A 17,569-nucleotide genomic window follows, 5' to 3' on the forward strand; every position below is an offset into this window, starting at 1 on the left:
CAGGAAGCATGAATGACACCTGACACACGGCCGACCTCAGAGTGCTGTCTGCTTCTAACAGCTGCTCAGAAAAAGACGTGTGATTAACCGGACCTGACACAAACACAAGTGAACACACACACCCACACGCTCACACCCAGAGCCACGATAATACAGCTGAGGGATAAATGTGGCTCAATCACACAAATTTCTTTCTGATAACAATGATACCACTACTGCTGCAACTGACTCTTATAGTCACATTGATTTATCATACTTTTATACTTTCAGTTCACTGCATGAGTGTATCAAAAGAAACAAACTATATAAATCTGAGGCAGGGCCAACATGACACATGACACTCACCTCTTTTGATTCGCTAAGCATTAATGCAGTTTTGCATTTAATCTTTATTATTATTAAGCTCTTGCTTTTTAACATGCTTTTTAATGCATGAGTCTAAAATACCCAAATCTGCTCATATTAGAGGAACAGCAACCGCACTGGCTTCATTTCTCAGGAGATTGCTCCTTTAAATATAACTTGTGTGGGCTTTTTTGCTTGTTTGGTTTTTGTTCTTCTTGCTTATGTGTTTGACGTGCTTTCTTAACAAACTTGCCTGATGCTTGCAGGCAAACGCATTCTCGCAGCTCTGACATGTACAAAAACTTTTGAGCCGACCTCTAATTCGCCCGGCGACCGCTCCCTCCTGCCCGCTGTGTAGTGCGTGCAGAGTTGTTTGTAAAGTCCTGTGTGAGAATGTGTCTAAAATGCATGTGAATGTGTGCAGTGAGCCGAGTGAATATGCATGGCCGCACCCACTTTAATGCATGAAGCCTATCTGCGGCTCATTCATATTTATCTGCGGCACATGCATGCATGCTGGCCCGCAGCTGTTCCGCTGCAGGTAATCATACACTCACCGTTTCTAATGTTAAGCAGCATGGGAAGTGCCACCGCGTGTTGTGTTTGCAAACAGCTTGCATTCTTACTGTTGATGTTCACTGTGAAGCCACGTCATTTGAGTGTGTGGTGGTTCAGCTGAAAAACCAAGAGGGAGAAGCAATAAGACCCTGCCAAAGCTTGCAGAGGTTGCAAACACACACACAGACACACTCAGCTCCTGTCATTGAAGATATTGACTGGGCAATCAAGTGTTATCAAGGATTATCTTAACCTTCGCCCTACTCCTCCTCTTGACTCCACAAACATACAGGATACTCCATCACAGGGAGAACTATGGGAGATCAAAGCTGGCACTGACATTCTCACACTGTAATTTGTAATATTATCTAATCTGAGCTTCATTCCTCAGCTATAAAGACATGGCAGGAGTGGATAAAGTACATCTGCTTATCCATTTATCAGCTTACCCCCCACCCTCCTTATGTTTTACATCCCCCCACCATCTCTTTCTCTCCCACCATGTCTCCCCCCTCCCCACCTCTATCTCTCTCTGTCTCACTCCGCCTCTGACACCCTGATCAATTCCCCATCAAATCCTAATGCCACGGTTTAACTCAAGTGTGGCATCTTAATTAGAACGATAACTGCACACTGTCAGGGTCATCGACTGGGCCGGCCGCAAACCAATGCTTCTCATCGACAGGCTGCCAGCGCTCAGAGAGGCTCTAAAAGCAGGGGACAGGGGACGGAGAGGGATGGATGGACAGAGAAGACGTACAGGTGGAGAGTGAGGGGGAGTAAAAAAGATATAAGAGTGAACAAGGTTTACCTAAGAGCACTCAATGAATGTGAGACTGGAAAAAACTAAAGAACATGTGACTGGAATTTGGTAACCGTTAAGAAGGGATTAAAAATGTTTTAGAAAAATTGTTTTTGTAGAAGATAAAAGGACCAGGAGCATTTCTATACGGAGCAATGACAAATTGCCCTCTCTGGTGCTTTCTCTCAAAATGTTGTTGTCATATTAATGCAACTATGGACAGAAGGAGGGAAGAAATGGGTTTGAACCCTTCACACTGTCAAAACATTGTTTTCTTTTAATGCATTGCTGTACCAATTTGTGCTAATTATACACTCACCCACCACTTTGATAGGTGCACTGGTTAACTGCTTGTTAACACAAATATGTGATCAGCCAATCACAGAGAGGCAAATCTGTGTATTTAGGCATATGGGAATGGTTGAAGTTCAAACCAAGTAGAAAAAATAGATAGAGATTTTAACTGACTTTGGTTGTTGATGCCAGAGGGACTGTTTTAGGTATTTCAAAAACTTGTTGATCTTCTGTGATTTTACTGCACAATCATCTTAAGGGTATACAAAAATGGTTAAAGGAAGAGAAAATGTTCAGTGAGTTCTCTAGACAAAAATGTCTTGTTGATGGCAGAGGATAGAGGAGACTGTTTTAAGCTCAAAGACAGGCAAAAGTAACTTAAATAACACAAACAGCACAACACATCAAGCCTTGAAGCAGATGGGCTACAGCAGGAGAAGACCACGTCGGGAACCAATTCTGTCAGTTGAGAACTGAGGGCAGGATTCACATGGCCTTACCAAACTTGGACACTAGAAGGCCGTAAAGTTGTTGTCAGGTCTGGTGAGTCTCAGTTTCTGCTTCATCTTTTGGATGGTCGAATTTAGAAATTAGTACAAACTACATAAAAGGATGTATCCATTATGCCTCATAGTGACAGTTTGTGTGAGGGATATGTTTTCACACACTTTGGTCTTAAGCACCTATGCAGACTGCTTCTGCAAACATTTGTGGACGAATGGGTCACCCTCAGGAGTCAGTGATAGGCCATGTCAAATCACAGATCAGGGTCAGCAGATGCTGAGGTGCACAGTGCACAGAGCTTTCTGAGAATCAATTCCTACAACTCTCCAAACTGCATGCGGCCTTCAGATTAGCTAAAGAACAGCTTCATGGAATAGGTTTCCATGGCTGAGCAGCTGCATTCAAGCCTCCCAACGCAATCCAAAGCTTCAGATGCGGTGGTGTAAACAAGTAGCCACTGAATCTAGAGTAGTGGAGGCATGTTCTCTGGCATGACAAATTATGCTTCTCTGACTTGGAATCTGATGGATGAGTCTGTGTTTGGTGGTTGCCAGGAGAACGGTTCTTATCTGACTGCATTGTGCCAAGTTTAAAGTTTAGGGATTATGGTGTGGGCTTGTTTTTCAGGAGTTACAGTGAGATCAGTTTGGAGATGGTCCCTTCCTCTTCTAATATGACTGCACACCAGGGTTCAAAAAGACATGGATGAGTGAGTTTGGTGTGGAAGTTGTATGACCTCCACAGAGACCTAAAATCAAACAGATAACCTTGGGGATGAATTAGAGAGGAGACAGTGAGCCAGAACTTCGTGTCCAACATCAGTGTCTGACCTCACAAAAGCACTTCTGGAAGAATTGTGGAAAATTCCCATAAACACACTCCTAAACCTTGTGGAAAGTCATTCCAGAAGATTTTAAGCTGTTACAGCTGCAAAGGGTGGGCCAACATCATATTTAACACTATGGATTAAGAATGGAATGTCACTCAAGTTTATATTATGCCTGTGAAGGCAGATGAGTGAATACCTTTGGTAACATAATGTATTATAAAAGAAGTTTAAAGTAATTTGATTGAAAAGACTAACTGACGGTATTCAGGAATGTGAGAGAGCTGTACAAGCTGTAAAAACCAAAAAGTAAGAAACAAAATCTCATAACTCAAACTGTGTTCATGAGTTATGAGATTCAGATGAGAAATGCATCAACACAGTAACAAAATATCTTTAGTAGTAAAATATGTGTCAAAAGTACATAGAAAGTGTACAGAAACACAATGAGAAACACCTGTGAGGCGGGAATGCATTGGTGATTTTGAGAACTTTGTGGTGAGAATGATGTAAAATTATGTCAAAGTGATTCTTAACAGCAGTCACATCAGTAAAATCGTTAGAAGTGAATTAAGCGTCTTGAGGTAACTGTTGTAATTTGGAGCTATATAAATAAAACTGAGTTGAATTTTCAACTATTTTTGATTTGGTTTGGTTTGGAGAAAATGGAATAAAAAATGGACAGAAGAAAGGAAGGAAAGTATTTAGGAACAGAAGACGAAATCCAGGAGGAAAATGAATAATGTGTGTAAAGGAAAAAATGGAAGCAAAGGAAAAGAACAAAAAATAAATAAATCAAGAAAGGGGGAAAGAAAGCAAAAAAGGGAAAAGAAAGAAAAGGAAGAATGAATTAAGACAAGCCATCAAGGAAGTTGGATGGAAAGGAAAAACAGGCACAGAGAAAAGGAAGCATGGGAATAAGAGGAAGAGAAAGGAATCCTTGGAAAGAAACTAAAAGGAAACAAAAGGAAAAGAAAATTTCAACAAAGGGTCTCATTAGAAACTTCTTTATCAAGTAGGGAACATGAAGCTACAGGAAGGAGGCATCAAGAAAAAGAAAATAATTAATAATGAAAGGAAAGAAAGAATAGCGCTGAAAAATCAGATCAGGGAAAGGAGAAGATGAGAAAAGGTTAGAAGACTGAAAAAAAGGCATGAATGAAGAGCTGTAGAAAAATAAGAACAATTAAAAAAATGAAAAGAAAGCTAAAGCAAGAAAGAAAAAATAGAGGTTGCCGGCAGAAATAAAAAGCAGAAAATGAGGGATTGGAAACAGAAATGATGGGCAAGAAAGAAAGGACATTTAAAGAATGAAAATTAAAGATGACACAGGCATCTCAAGGAAGACAACAACAGTTAGGAAAGGATGGTAAAGGAAGAAAGAATCAAGAAAGGAAATTACAAAGGAAGAAAAGGTAGAGAGAAAAAGAGTGTAAGGAATAAAAGGAGGAAGAATGGAAAGACAAAAGAAAAAAGGCTCGTCTGTATATTTGCTGTCAAGCAGAGAACTGAAGATCCTTGACTACAGACACTGAACTTGCTTTCACATGGCGATTTGCCCTCTCTGTTTGCTTTTCAGATTAGAAATAAGGAAAGAAAAAAAAGAGAGGGACAAAACACAGAGATGCTAAGTTTGTCTTTGTATGTGACAAATGTAGAAATCAATAAATCATTGTGGGCCGTTGACAGGTTGTGGCAAGGAGGGGCCACTCATTCTTCATCGACTATTTATGAAACTGTCGCTGCTGTCTGTCTCTCCTTCTCTCAGAGCATGTGTTGGCTGGCTGGCTGGTTGGCTGCCAAGCGAAAGTAGCATCTGAAATATTTAAATGTTTGCGTGCATTTCACACCGGACCTGTGACGCCCACAGAGGGAGCGTTACGTGCCTGTATGAGATGAGGAGGGGGACAGAGTCACAGGTTCTGTGTGTCTATCACAGATTCGACCACCAAAACTCATCCTGGCACAAATAAAACCACCTCTCTGTTGTTCCTTGAACTGTTCAAGTTCATGCATGTCTCACAGTGGATAGGACTGTTGCCTCACAATTCCTGGTTCAAACCCTGGCTGCTGCCTTCCTGTGTGGATTTTGCTTGTTATCACTGTCCCTGTGTGTCCCTGTGTGGACAGAGATAAAATGCCAATCTCCTACAGAGGCCTGGAAGTCACTCGAAAAAGGACTAAACTCAGAAAAACAAAAGTAAATATCTACATTCCATAAACAGCAATGTAAAATGAGACAATAACAACTCAGGCATACTAATTTAATTCACTGCAGGGTTTTTTTATATAGCATTAAATCATCACAAGTCACTTTATACTGTAAGGTAAAGACCCTATAGTAATACAAAGAAAACCTCAACAATCAGATGACCCCATATGAGCAAACACTTTGTGACAGTGGGAAGAAAAAACTCCCTCTTAACTGAATGATGTCTCCAGCAGAACCATGGTCAGGGAGGGGCAGGTGACTGGCCCTGGTTGGGGAGGGTGAGGATGGGGGTAAGGGATGGAGACGGGTCAAACAACACATTGTGGAAGACAAGAGTGAAGAGGAAACACACAGCATATCTGTGCACAGCCTAGGCCTATTGCAACATCACTAAGGGGAAATTCAGAGTTACCTGATCAAGCCTTAACTCTATTGTTTATCACAAAAGAAAGGTTTAAGCCTAATCTTTAAAGTAGAGAGGGTGTACAGAAGAAGCTTCCACAGAAGAGGGGCCTGGAAACTGAAAGCTCTCCCTTCTATTCCACTTTTAAGTACCCTACAAAACATGAGCAGGTAGAACATGTCTGCCTGTTTGGCAGGTTTTGCACAGATGTCCTTCCTGCTGTAACCTCAAAGGGTTTTGTGTCTTCTCACAAGCTTTCACTTGTAAGGTGGATGTGTAATGTGCAAAAGGAATCGTGCAAATTGTGATAATCTTCAGAGAAAAAGAAACCTAATAAATGTATTGCTCACATGGCTAGTCATACCATCCTTTCTGTTTCTGGGGACAACTCATTAGAGTCGGCATACATACTTAACATACATGGTAAATGCACAGTAGTGATATAAAGATAGATATATATTTCTTCTCAGTTAAGCACAGGAAGGCCTTTCTAATGCAAGTCTAATTCACCCAATCACACAAACAAAACTTTTATCTATGCCTAACCACTGTCTAACATTCCTCCCCAACACCCACCCAGTTGTGGTTAAGGGAGGGAGACAGGACAGAAGACAGACTGTGATTGACAAAAACAATCCAATTTATGAATTTTTCCTCAGAAATGACATGCTGTTGAGTCCATATATACTTGAATGGAACTAAATGGCCTACAACTCCTCACATACTTTATGTCTTGCTGGACCAAATACTCCAGAGTACCAAATGTAGATTGATCCTCAGAGCCTGTGTAAGTAAAATTTGCTAAACAAAACTAGTGTGTCTGTCAGAAATAGTGGAGCCATCCTAGTTTTCAATGATTTCATTTAAAGCTTTGTTAACCTCATATTTCCCCACTAGCACCTGGAAGCCTTAAGACTGAGAACCACAGAGAGAGTAGGAAGGCCAGCAAGCGATGAAAGGTGGGCTAATATTCTTAGATTTTAGTCTAAGAAAATTAAAAGTATAGAGCTACACCAGCTTTACCATCTGAAATTAACTTCTGGGGATAATGATTATAGTTGGCTGAAGCGTCAGTTCTCAGAGCTCAGCTGTGTCTCTCTCTAAGCAGGCCATGAATGGGCCGTAGTTGATTAATGAATTAGACTTTATATCCAAAGGGGTGCTCTCCCAAAGAGTCCAAACTCCCTAACCTACTGTAATCCACCTATTACAGACAGATTATCCTGATTATTACACCAGTGTAGATTTAACAGACCATGAGCTCAAATTACCCAGAGGGGTTGGATGAAAAATTTGTCAGTTTTTACTTCAGGATTATCTGTAAATGAGAGTAATTGCCCTAAACCTTTACTGTGGATGTGTTAAATACCCAGTTCCTTTTACATGCAGTGCCATCCTTATTTTTTAAGCTGTCGCTGCTTTTATATGATCATCATTTATATCATTTATAAATGATACTAATAAAGGTTTATTGATTAAATCATTTTCATGTTAGAGCATGCTGATATTTTACACTTTTTTAGAATACTTTTTACTTTGTCACCAAATATTCCAACTAAGCCAAAGCTGTCAATCATGCGAGCGATGAGCCATAAGCTGGTCGGTAAAGATTCGAAACCGGCCCACCGTATGCCTTTGCGGTGTGTGAAAACTGAGGCGAAATCAGGCGCAGTTTTTGAATCTGTTACTGTGTTTTGCACCAAGGAAGCATTGTGCTGCATGTCGTTAAGAATAGATGTGTTATGAGAGGGGCTGTCCAAATTGGTTATTTCACCTGAGTGTGAGGTGTGAAAGTTTTCCAGCATTCCTACTGACAAAGACATTGTCCACAGCCTGTCATACCACGGTGAAGCAAGACGGTAGAGCCAAAGAGCTTTGCCAGCTTTTATTTTGATTTCCAACCATACAGTAATGACAGTAGACTGGTGGGAAAAAATCATTCTGCTGATATTTCACTGCACATTTTTAAACTAAAAGAAAAAACAATTTTTGTATAGGGCATCATGCAATAGTTTTGCTTGTCTTGCCCACTTGGGAATCAAACTGGCTGAGCTTGACACCATTGGACTAAACAAGATTAGTCTAAGGTGTTAGTCAGATTTTTCTTATTGTCTCAAAAGAGATACAGTCCCAAAGTAAAATTATTCTCTTTTTTTTTTAGATTTTAATTATTTAAACAGCCTCTAGAGCCTGCTTAATTTTGAACACAACTATAGGCCATAGCTAAAAAGATAGTTCAGGGACTGTGACTTTTTTCAACAGTTGGTGCATGTCCCATCTAAGATTAACCAGTTTGCTTTGGCCTATAAAACTCCATCCAGCCTTAGTGTGGTCCAGACGCTGAACCTAAAGCTCCAAATTGCCTGAAATCATCAATGATCCTTAATAATGTGTGAATGGGAGCAGACGAGAGGCTATATTACCGAAAGTCTGGAATCAGAGGATGATATCTGCATATTGACACCCATGGTGTTGAAACAAGACGTTAGTGCTCAGTCTCACCAGCTTCTCTCACTCTAAGTCTGAGCTGCCTCTGAAAGTAGTTTAAAGCCACACAAAGCTTTTAATAAAACAACATTTTGCTTCATACTTTTGTGATATGTGGTGTAGTCTTGCTTCACAGTAAGTGTGCACCTGTGAAGTCTGATGTGTGCAGAGAGAGAGAGCGAGAGCAAAAAGTAGATGAGGCACTTTGAGAGCTTGCGGCAATGGTGAGATTTAAACTCATTCTGTCTACGGTTCCATCAGATAACGAGCTGAATCAGCACGCACTGTGGATATGCACGGAGTGGGACACACACACACACACACACACACACACACACACACACACATCAGACATTTACGGAGATACAGGAGGAAAAGACAAAGTCTGGCACTGGCTGTTCATGAGCAGGAGTCCTCAGAATCAGAAACTGTCACTTTATCATCCCTCCACCACTTTTCTTTCCTCAGTTTCTCTCTCCTGGTGTCTCAAAGGTCACAAAACAATTAAAGATAACAAAATTGATTTATTTATCCTTGGTATGCAGTGTACACTACATTTCCTTTCTCACAAAACATTTCCAAAGTCAGATTTAGGAATAAGGTAATCACTGCAGTCTGTATCGTCTTCTTCCTTGCTAGTGAAGGATGCAAATGCGGTTGTGTGGAGACAGAGCGGACTGATCTAAAAGCGACCTGTTTATTGACTGTTTGCAGAACTTAAAGGGCAAAAGGGAAAAGTGAAAACTGTAAACTACTGAAACATTAAGCTCTGTGAGGGACTAATGGGAAGGCAGCACTATAGACATCTGCAAAAACAAGACACAGCTGAGCTAAACTACAGAGGATGAGACAACAAAAGGAAAACTAAAAGCAGGACACAAGAGACTAAGCATCACGAAGTACTGGGACAAATGACCCGGGGCAATGACAGTAGGATCCCTTGGTTTCTTAATCAGATCAGTCACCAAGAGGGCAACTTGAGGCGGTTATGTCCATCTTATATATACAGGTTGGAGGTGTGCTCACATTGATGTACAGAACAGCTAGTGGTGGAAAACTTTTAAAATGCACCTTTAGTAATCTTAGATATGAAAGATTTCTGCCTCAAAATCTATCTGCTCACAATCACTTTTAATAAGATGTTCTTTATTAATCATTTATTAGTTGTTTTAAATGTCTTAATTTGCAGGCAATATGCAATTTATTAATGTTTTAAATTAGTTATATATTACTTAGGAACAGGTCATTTTGTCTCATTCAATGATATTTATGCTATTATGATATTTCAGCACATCATCATTATTATTATTATTATTATCATTATTATTATTATTTAACCACATTAAGAACGACAGTCTATCACTTTCCATCTTCCTCTGTCCTCTTCCACCACTGCTCCTGCATCCTTCTTTTACTTTCTCTTTTCCTCCTTCTCACCCAGGCTTGTTTCAGGCTCTGTGTTGGATCACTTTCATAGCCCTGCTGTCAGTGCTAACCACACCTTGACCCCACTGACCCCTCTTATATCCTCTGCCTTATCTCTCCCAACCTGCCACATCACCCTGCACCTTAGCCCTCACCACATACTCTGCTGCTACTTTCTCCCTGTGGATGATGAGGAGGATGAGGTGGAGGAGGAGGACGTGGAGGAGGAGGAGGAGGACGATGAAGGAGGCGGTCAGTGACGCACTCCGCTACAGGCCTGTCCCTGCTCATTTCAGGTTAGCCCATCTGCAGTAGCACCAGCCAAAGTGACAGCTGTCAGTGGCACTGAGCGTACTCCACATGCTCCCCCTCCATCCGTCCTTGGAGCTCGGCCAGGACAACGGAGGAGAGCAGAGGAGAGGAGAGGAGGAAAAGAAAGACATTTAAGAAAATGAGAGAAAAGGAAAACAGATATTTTTAATAAATTGAGAGGCGAGAGAACAAACTGAGGAGATAAGTCGAGAAGAAAGAGTAAAATAAAGTGGGTAGAATTAGATTTGAATAAAAAGAAAATTAAAAAAAGAAAATGAGAGAAAATGAAAGGAAAAAGAGGGGACAAGAGGAGGAAATAGAAACAGTCAAATCAAGGAGAGAAAGGAACAAGAAAAACCAAAGAACAGATGAATGGAGGAAAAAAGAGATGAAAGGGGTAGAAGTAAGAGGAAAGGAAAGATTGAGGGCTGAAACAAGGGGGGAATAAGTGAAACTGTTTTGTTTTTGTTTGTTTTTTAATAGAAGTTCAGCAGTTTCCTCCAGTCACCGGCCTACAATAATAATAAAAATAATAATAATGAGGTGTAAATGTAAACTGAGCTTCGTCCGTTTCTCATCCACTCTGACTTCTCCAGTCTCGGCTGCTGTTCTTCGGCCTCTTCCGTGGCCTCGCAGCTGCTCCTGTTTAACGTGCGAGCAGCGCCGCCTGCTGGCTGGGAGCGCAGCAGCCTGCCGCAGCTCCTGCTCTGCGCTCGGCGCTCCTCCGAGCATCAGCGCAGCGCTGTGCTCTCAGAGCGAGCGCGAAGGCTCGGAGAGAGAAGACAGAGGTTTGTCTGGTGTTTGTCTAGAGGAGACAAACAAAGCCGGACTGTGAGCGTGACTTTGGTTTCCTGTTCACGTGTGTGCGTGTCTGTTTCGTTTGTTTGTTTGTTTGTTTGTTTGTTTGTTTGTTTGTTTGTTTTAATCGCAAGGGCTGCAAAACTGCCGCAAAGGAGAGCTGGAAATCAGGAGGAGCGGGAAGAGAAAATAAACTTATCTGCATTTTATGGCTGATGTGAATGAAGGTAATATAACTTCAACATGTCCACGTGCACAAAAAGTAATATTTGCATCGTTCTTGAAAAAGGAAAGCTTCTGACTTAATCTGTGCTGAAATAATTCGATTTTTTAAAATCTTTATTTATACACATAATTATGTATCTTTTCATAATTTTGTGCACATATTATTTATTATGTTCACTTTGCTGGATCATCATTGTGTCAAATGTCATGTCAGTGAATATAATTACTTATATGACATCATGTTTAAACTCACTTTCAGAACCAAATAAATAGACAGTGTGTATCCAGCCTTGGCTTGGTAAGTGAAGGACGACAGAATTACAGGTAGGAACAAGAAGCTGAACTAAACCTGACAAAATGTTCCACTGTTAGAATATTGGTGGGAAATCTCTTTTTCAGATCTCTTGTTCTTTAAATGTTCCTCCCATGTCTCTGTTTCTGTTACACATTTCACGAAAATACGAAATGTTGCATTTCAGGTTTGGAGGTCAACAAAGCTACAGTCTGACAGAGAAAACCAGTCAGTGCGACAGAAACGCGACATGAAACTCATGCACTAAGATCCTCACCTCCAAGCGTGAGTATATTGTTTCCTGTCCTGGAACGTGACTTGAAGTTGTGCAGACTATGCTTGCAGAGGTCAGAGGTCAAGTTAATGATCTTATGAAGACCTGAGACCCAGAGATAAAACAGCTACCTGCTCTCCTTTGCTTCATTCTAGATACAACCGGTACGAGTGAGTGATGCCTGCCCCAAAATGCTCTAATAACTGCGTACATGAATAAATAACACACACACACAAACACACACACACACACACACACACACACACACACAGGTACAGAGCTATCGGCTGAGCAGCAGCAACAGAGCGGGTGTCTTGATTCCTAGACAGACACACTCATGCACTTTTAATGGGATCCCGCTCTAAAACCATGGGATTCCTCTGCCAAGTCCGACCCTTTTTCACTGAGAGTGTGTGTGAGTGAGTGCTTAACCGTGCGTGTGTGTGTGTGTGTGTGCAGGAGGTGTGGATAAGGGTCATCTCCCGGCCCAGGGGTGCGATTTCAGCTTTCCAGAGGGAGGGTAAGTGAGTAGTCCCAAGACCCTGAAAACCCCAAGGTTTGAAATGAAACCTCATCGCACACGTTGTGCACTCAGCCCGACCGCTGAGAGCGCACGTGAAAATATCACAAATATAACGTGCAGCTGGATCATTTTTAATAATAAATGGGAAAAAAATAATCATCCTTTTTGCTGACCGTTTCAGTCTTTCTTTGTTTATTTATTTGTTTGTCTTTTTTAATGCCCCTAAATTTAATTCACACTTCCTTACATAAAAGAAAGTCTCAGTGAATAACAAAATCACATGTTCAGTATATGTAGATTTTTTTCAGGTGATTACTTAATATTTCTGCATCATTAAATCAAACAATGATACTTCAGGTTTCACGTGCAACATTTTGAAGCCTGGATTAGCATCTGAGTAAAAAAAGCTAAAAGCAGGAGCTGTACTTCATGCCTGTGATTTAATCCGGGATTAAACGGTTTGATGAATCACAAATTAATCCCAAATTTGTATAATATCTCCATTTCATCAGCCCCTGACACAGAGCAGTGTTTATCAGGCAACTTCTTCAACACATTTCAATATACATTCGAGTATCCTGAAATAAAATTCCCTGAATGAAAGCCTCACAAGTCAAACATTTTAAGATTTGTTTACCAATTTGTTATCTACAGGAGTGCATGCTTGTTTATGCATTACTGACACTGAGTTGGCAGAAAGCTGGAAAAGCTTTCTATTGGACATCTCTCAAGAGGTCAAGCTTAGGCATTCTGCTCTTTGACATCCTGTTGGTGGCCCTGAAAAACCATCTCTGTCACCTGGCTGAGACAGGTGACAGAGATGATAGGATTAGAAAGTATCTTATGTGAATGAGGGGATGAGCAGAATATATTCTGATATATAAAAATGCTGCCAGTGGTCGACTGCAGCCTCAGAGGTGGGGTGATAATATGACCTGCAAAGATGCATAAGTTCCCACAGTAAATGATTTTTCTACTCTTTAACCCTGAGTCTGCTGGACTGCTCTTCGTATACTGAGGAAACCCCATTTCATCAGGTTTTACACAAAACTACCAGAAAGCGTGAGATGTTTGTGATGCATTTTATTTCCTAACAACCTATGATATAAACTTATCATATAAAAAAAATATTATTTAGTTTCTGCAGTGGTGACATTTATTTTCTGACTTACATTTCATGCATCAGAATAGTGGCTCATTCCAGGGTATTGGGGAAAATAATCAGTGTCGTGTATCATGGACTCCAAGATTCTGCCTGTGAGACCACTTCGGCGTGTCAATCCAGCCCATGATCACTTTAGACACATTTTCTCAGACTCTTTATCTCACATATCCAGCAAAGGCTCAGTGAGGTGCCATATTTGCAAAACTATATGTAAAATGAACGCGACACCCAGCAACACTTCAAGCAGCTGATGAAGCAATGCCCCCTTTAACTATTTCTTGTTATATGTAGTTTTTTTTTTTTTTTTAAGATCCACTTTTTAAAAAATGTACATTTGACTTCTGTTATTTTTTCTTTGGCTTAATATCATTTTGTTCATGCATTTAAAAAACATTCAAATGAACTCTTGCTTCTCATATATTGTTTTATTGTAATGAGGAAACGGTCTTCTGTATTATTAAAAAAAAAAGGAAAAATCAGTTATTGTGCTTTTGTTTTAATGATCTACCTATCACAGAGCTGCATTTTATTAATAATCAGTTTTATAATGACCGAGCCCCCTCGTGAGCTGCTGGAAATAAGGTTCTTTAAAACACTTAAATCACTCATGTCGTTTGCATTTTTCAATTAACCTGTTAATAGGTTCATATATACAAAATGGGACAAAATAAATTACTATTGATGGAAATACTGAAGCAAAAAATCCAACACCACACGTCTCCTGTTTGTTCAACCAGCCGAAAGCCCAACCCTCGACAAATCTTTGTGGTATTAAAAAATGGCCATTATCTAAAAGGTATATTTTTCCAAACTGTAGAGCTGCACATCTATTTTGTTACTGTAGCAAGTAAAAGAGACTGAATTATCACGTTTGCCTATAATCTCTGTTTCTCAGTGTACATGTGGTAGTGTCCTCAGGATAACAGAAATCACAAGTTCTGACAGCAGAAAAATCGTCTCATTTCACAAGCTGTTTGTATTTTTGTGTTTGCTTTATTATTATTTTTATTATTGTCTGGATTTGAATCTTTATCCAACCGTTGTTCTGAAGCTCAAAAATGTTGCAGCAGTGTGTGTTGCAGTGTGTGTGTGTTTGTGATTTTCAGAAATACTTCGAGGTTGAATAAAAAATGAAATGATAGAGCAGCTGTTCCATATTTATTACGCAGAAGGCACTTAAAGGTGGAACAGCGTGGAGGAAATCTGTGCATGCTGCTGTGTTGAGCACGCAGGAGCAGAGTACCAAATGTTTGTGGTTTTTGCTTTTTCTTTCTTTATTTATTCATTTATTTATTTGTTCTCTGGTGAGCGGGATTACCTCTGAATTATGGAACAGTCCCCTTTCTCTCCTTAAGTAAAAAATAACATCTGTCCGGCAAATGGAGAGCTTAGTGTTTCTCTATAATTAATGGTAAAAGCCTCCAGAGCTGCACATAAAATATACATCTTCCATGCAGGACCCCCATAACAAAGAGAGCAAGAGAGACCAAGAGACGAGGAGGCGGAGGAGAGCAGTAGGTCAGTGAGAAAGGAGGAAGTGCCACTCTCTGTGCATGACAGCACAGTGAGTGACTGTATTTATTCACAGACCTAAAAAATTAAGTCACCACTGCCAAAAACTGCCGTTTGTCCAAGATTTGTTCTTACTTTAAAACCCTTTTATTGTTCTCCATAAGTCTTTGAATAAAAGCACAGCAGAGAACACTAAAGACTTGCAGGCTGCTTGTTAACATGGTGAAAATATTCCACGTATAACTCAGTATGCAACTTTTGATGGTTTTTGTTGTTGTTGTTCCTGACGGTTTGATGCCATCTGGATTGCAGTTTTCATATACAACATTGCTGGCTCAGTAAAAAAAAAAAAAATCTCAATTTTACATCTCAAACAATGTTCTGTCACATAAGGCATCTCACGTTGCCTCTTTGCAGACTTCCTTTTAATAACTAGTGGCTGCAGTTGGAAGCTAGCTTCACTCTGCTTGACCATGTCATTTTCATGAGAAGCCAGCAGCATTTTCTGGTTGCTTGTGCATGCTCTTGTGGATAAACCTCTGGTGGGTTTAGCAAAGGAGCAGCTTGTCCTGGTTCTGCTTTCACTGTTCTGAGATCAGCTACAGTTTGCATGTTACTGAGAGACTGCACATTGCATGTGTGTGAAAACAGGGCTAGCAGCTAAAAAGTAACCAAGCAAACTTATTCTGTGATTTTTCATCTTAATAAATAAGATTTCTGTAATGACCTTGTCCCAAATGTAGAATGTAGAGGAATTTTATTACGTTTAGCACAGTTGTTTTGATTATACACCACCGTCAGTTTTCTTTAATATTTTTAATCTCACTGCAGATATTGACAGTTAATGTGTCATTCTGTAGATTTAAAATGTTATTAATATGTTTTAATAATCAATTTGTAGGTTTGTTTATCTGAATTCATTAACTCACCACTTTTATACATAATGCAGGTCACCCACACCAGAAAAATAACATTTTATAGAATATAATTCATACTGTAGATAAAACAAATTATATAAAACATTTAAAATAAGACCACCCTTAAACATTTGCAACAGTAATATTAATCCATTTAACACTAATGGGAAACATTTTTCTGCAGGATAAGTACTTTTACCTTTAATGCTTTAAGTTAAATGTACTGGGGTACATGCTGAGGACTTTACATAGAGTTGCAACGCTAATTTTACTAAAGGAACACATTTTATTAAATCCACCAACACTTTTCATTGACCAGTAATAGTGAATAGTTTAATAACAACTATAGAAATAATAATATTTTACAATTCTTAAGCAAAGGAGTCTATGCAGAGTGCAGAATGATGCAAGATACATAACATACAAAAAATATTGAGAGAGCACAAAGTCATTAAATATTGTGTTTTAATATGGTATTTAAACAGTGGCAAACATGCATTTTTCTTCTTTTAAAGGAGGTGGTGATCGTTGCCTCTGCTTCTTGCCTTTCTGTAAAATCACAGCACACCAACAACACATACCAAGTTCACTTCTTGCAGCACTAAACACGTGTTGTGTGCATATACGGTATATATGCAGTTTCCCCTAAAGACGTTCAGCAACACTGTCTTGTCCTGCAGACAAAACAAATCTTCAGAATTCATCATCTCTTATTAAATCAGCTAACCTCCTTAATAGTGTTGTCTCTTATATATGTTATACAGCATTTGCTACACATGAACACATAACCTCACAACCACACAAGCCATAATCATCTGCTGTGGACAAGATCCACTGTAAACTGCTATTGATTAGTGATTGAAAAATGATTGGCTGTGGAAAGTAAACACAGGAGCACTCAGACAGTCACCGGGGAAACACACATCTCATTAAATTTACAGCCAGCATAATACACACACACACACACACACACACACAAATAAATAATGTGTGTGTGTGTTGTATTCACAGACAGTGAGAGAAGTCAGAGCTGTAAGGGACTCCTCGGAGTTGGAGCAGTTTATTATATAGCTGATAGTCTTCAGTAAGTGAGGGCATTAATATAACAAATGTTGCTTTGATGTGTAGTGAAAACGCTGAAGTTTTTATTGAAAGTAAACAGTGACCTCTACAGGTTATAGTGTGTCAGAACAGGTATCAGACTTAAAGCAGTTCATCTTTCACCACTGCTGTTTGATACATTTGGAGATACATAACGAGAATAATCCTCCAGCTTTTAAGGGAATGGCTGTAACATAAGGATGGAGAGTGCAGGCGTCCACTCATCTCTGAGATCATCAGCCGAGAGATACACGCATTGTAAAAATGTACACAAACCCGCATGGACTGTCTTCATCTTATCTTATCTTCCTAATTGTTATACCTATGCATATTTGAAGATGAATTTTAAAGGATTATGTGTTGTAAACTATTGATTTTTTTCATTTAATTTTCCTTAGTTTTACTTTATTTACACATTTTATAAACACGAAGTTGCAATTTTCTCTCTTTCCCTCCCTCTCTGTAATAAGTCATATTCTGCTACCACAAAACATTACTTTGTTATTGTAGTGTAAATGGGTAGTCCAAGTACAAACATGTTGAAACAATTCGATACTTTATTTGCGATAACTGGTTGTTTTAGCGGAACCAATA

The 17,569-nt window shown here is 39.6% G+C and overlaps 1 long non-coding RNA gene across 1 annotated transcript; it reads left to right on the forward strand.

Moving 5' to 3' along the window:
• The first annotated feature begins 10,923 nt into the window (after positions 1-10,923).
• On the forward strand, positions 10,924-12,413 carry LOC109195060 (uncharacterized). Its single transcript, XR_002056734.2, has 5 exons — positions 10,924-11,193; positions 11,451-11,515; positions 11,671-11,768; positions 11,913-11,921; positions 12,217-12,413. It is a non-coding gene; the product is annotated as an uncharacterized LOC109195060 (long non-coding RNA).
• The last annotated feature ends 5,156 nt before the right edge of the window (positions 12,414-17,569 follow it).

The sequence above is a fragment of the Oreochromis niloticus genome, linkage group LG17, assembly GCF_001858045.2.
Source record: "Oreochromis niloticus isolate F11D_XX linkage group LG17, O_niloticus_UMD_NMBU, whole genome shotgun sequence".
Classification (NCBI taxonomy): Eukaryota; Metazoa; Chordata; class Actinopteri; order Cichliformes; family Cichlidae; genus Oreochromis; species Oreochromis niloticus.